The sequence below is a fragment of the Papaver somniferum genome, chromosome 4 (genome assembly GCF_003573695.1).
Source record: "Papaver somniferum cultivar HN1 chromosome 4, ASM357369v1, whole genome shotgun sequence".
NCBI classification, from domain to species: domain Eukaryota; kingdom Viridiplantae; phylum Streptophyta; class Magnoliopsida; order Ranunculales; family Papaveraceae; genus Papaver; species Papaver somniferum.
Window position 1 is genome coordinate 53260312 of NC_039361.1, and position 3590 is coordinate 53263901.

The following is a 3590-nucleotide window of genomic DNA, read 5'->3' on the forward strand; positions in this document are numbered from 1 at the left end:
CTATGAGATAATCATCATTTGAATAACTCTCTAAAAACATCTCTAGACATATTTGATCACATTATAACTTGTGGTTGTGACTCAAGATTAAAGTCTATAAGTGTTATATATAAATGGTTAAGATTATAGTTCGCCTAGCTAGTTTCAGCTAACCTTTCATGAACAAGTTGTTATGCACGGTTCGGTTAGGGTTCATCCTAAATATGGTGTATATTTTGTTATGTTTATCTCAAGTCGAATTTTCATCTAACAGTGTAAAAAGATTGTTTGATTCAAAGCTACTTAGCTTAAATCTAAAGAAATCTTCGATCTTGAAAGTCTATAAAAGGAGAACCTCAAGCAACTGAGATTTTTGAATCCCTGACACTCTTCATGTATGTCCTAGTTGTAAACTAGAGTCGTCCTTTTTTTTTTAAACTTTTAGGTTTAGCGACTAAAAAGACTTTGCTTAGGGATTTAGGAAGCCAGGTGTAGATGGGGAAAAACGATTTGATGGTTTTTAAGGGAGTAAGGAGACACCGTGCGGAGGAGACTCCTTGAACCGAGAAAACTGCTCAACCTCACACAGATGCACTGTAAAGGGAGTGCTTGAATTCGAGAGATCAATCTGTAAGAATCCGGCCTAAACCAAGACAATGGTCGTTCCAGAATCAATTTGGTCACAAGAGATGATGGGTCGATCTGTAGGAGGGAAGCTGAGAAATGTGTGAGATCAATGGTGATCAATGATTGTCAATGTGTTTAAAGTTTTTGCAAGTTTCCTGTGAAATATTTAGTTCGAATAAGTTCGGGTTGATTGATCGAATTGTTGAGAGTGATTGCTCAAGATTCTTCTGCTTAGACGAATGTTGTCCTCCTTCAATCATGAGTTCAGAGACTTATAGTATACACATTCATCCCAGTAAGTGTGACGGTTGCTGAAGTCAAAGAGAGGGAAAGTGGGAAATTGTGTTCAAACCAGTTAATCATCGTGCGGAGACTTGGTTGATTGTCCACCAACTACTTCGTTAACTCCTTCAACCGCTTGTATGACTTAGTCATATTCTCATCGTGGATGAACACACGTGCCGTAGGCCGCCAGACCAAAACCCTAGTTAATATCCCCCATGTGACACGATTGATGTCTCGTGATTGTGGAGTCTGCAAGGCAGACGTGTATTTAGTCACTCAGTTGTTGACTTGATGAGACGGTGAGTCTTTGTATTGTTGAGTCGAACATGATGAATGTTCATGAACGGGAAATGTCTGTTGAGATGGAGGTACAAATGTTGATAATTAAGGTGAGCAAATATTGCTCATTTGATTTAACATTGATAGTTGAACCAATATTTCTAGTCTGAGAAAATATTTCTCATCTGAGCAAATGTTGCTCGTTTGATGAATTATTGATAGCGGGACCAAATAAAATATTGATTTAAGATACTAGCAACTGGACCGAGTATAATAATTAAAACGTTGATCACGGGATCAACGTAAAATTATTAGTGTTTGAACCTGCTCGGAATTATGAGCCTTGGATTCGAAACCCTAATTTTTATCAGCTGATGATCAATTGATGATTTATTGAAAACCAATCACAGAATGGGAGAAGGACTGGCTACATGGGATAATGGGTCGGCCATGTAGCGCCCAGATGCTCGAATGAGCAAATACCAAAGTCTCTTGAAGACAAGTTGGTGAAAGGATGATTAAATGTTGGTTTAATCATTTATTGAAGTAATGCTCGTCTGAGCTTTAGGTGATAAAACCTAATTATGACGGAGCGAGGGACCGACCAAGAAGTCATGGAACCTTCCCTGGTTGGCCATGGGACCGACTGACAATCGTTTGATGAAATTCCAAGTCGTTTGGGAGAGTTTGAACCTATTATGAACAAATTAGGTCAAATTATGAAAATATGTGGGATCGGCCTATTGCAAGCCAAAGGGACAACCTTGGCTGGTCAAGGTAATATTCCCATGTCATCAAAGTGTCCGTGTCTCAGTCCTGAGAATTTTGATATTTTCTGGTGTGCATTTGAGCAACATTTGAGAAAATACGAAGAAATCAGGGTTTCGCTAAAACTGAGGAACTTCATAAGATGAAGGAAATAATAATAAAATAATAAATTACAAGGTGCAGGACCGTCCACAGCTAGGGAATGGTCTGCAGGCCAATGAGCCCGGTCACATGACACATTTCCTAATTTTATATTATTTTCATGATGTGAAGGAAATATCATGAAATTAAGGAATTTGTTGAAACGAATGAGTTTCCTTAAAAAAAAGGAGTTTCCATGAGATGAAGGAAACAATAATAATAATAATAATAATAAAGTAAGGAGTCGTAAGGTGTGGGACCGGCCATGGCTAGGCATGATCGGCCGGCTAGTGGCCTGGTCCCGTGACCTTTCCTAATTTTATATTATTTCCTTGGTGTGAAAGAAATATCATGAAATTGAGGACTTTCATAAGATGAAGGAAATAATAATAAGGAATTATAAAGTGTGGGACCGGTCATGGCTAACGCATGGTCGGCCGGTAATAAGCCTGGTGTTGTAGTAATTCGATTGCGGTAAATAAGGATTCGATGCTCGGACTTGAAAAGATTTTTAAAGCAAAAATATATACAAAATTGTCACAGGATCAAGAGACACTAGGACTCAGGATTCCACCATAATCATTCATATAATTAATATATTTATTTCCAAAACAATTATAACTCACATAAAAATAGGGACTCTAATTCTTGCCAAGGTAGATTTTTAGAAGATTAACTGTAAATCGAAAGCATGGCATATCAAAAGTACTAAGACCAAGCATAAACCATCAAAAGAAATGACAATCAATTAAGAAAAAATCATAAAACATTTAATAAAAATGCAAGAAGTCATAAAAGAATTAAATATAATTTTTATATGTGTAAAATATGGCTTCCTCCATCATCCCAGTATTGGGGTTTAGCTATTCATATCAATCACACACTCAAAATATTAATTCAAAGTTCAAAGTGTGATTAAAAGAGTCAAAAATTATAAAATAGTGGTTCTGAGACTCACAAAACACGTCCAACAGAAACGATAGAATATAAATGCAGCTAACTGCGACACTTCGCTGATGCTATTGACGCTGCTGAAAATAAGTCTGCCCTGGAGAGTCTATTCTTCGTGTTCTTGAAGCTTTTTAATGGCAGCAGCAGCAGCAGGTGAACATTGCTGTTTTTCCTTCTTCTTCGCTCCTCCTGGATCTGGCTCGACCCCAAACTCTTCATGCCCCTTCTCTGACATAAAACCAACTATTTATAGGCTTTAAATCCCCTTGAAACTCGATCAAACCCCTTGGAAATCTCCATTATTCTTTACGGGTTGTTTGAAGAATAATCTTCTTCTTGTTGCGTTACAGGCTGTTTATAGCTATTCTCTCGTCTCAAATATCTTCTAGGACTTTTACCCAACTGTTTTGATGTATATCCCACGCAAGATATCCCATAAATCTCTCAAACTAATCTCAAACCCTAAACAGAAACCGTGTGCACTGTCTTGACTTTGTGTGGATTTTCTGACTTATCCAGCCCAATTAGATGGGTCTAATCGCTTCTAACAGGTCCCTTAT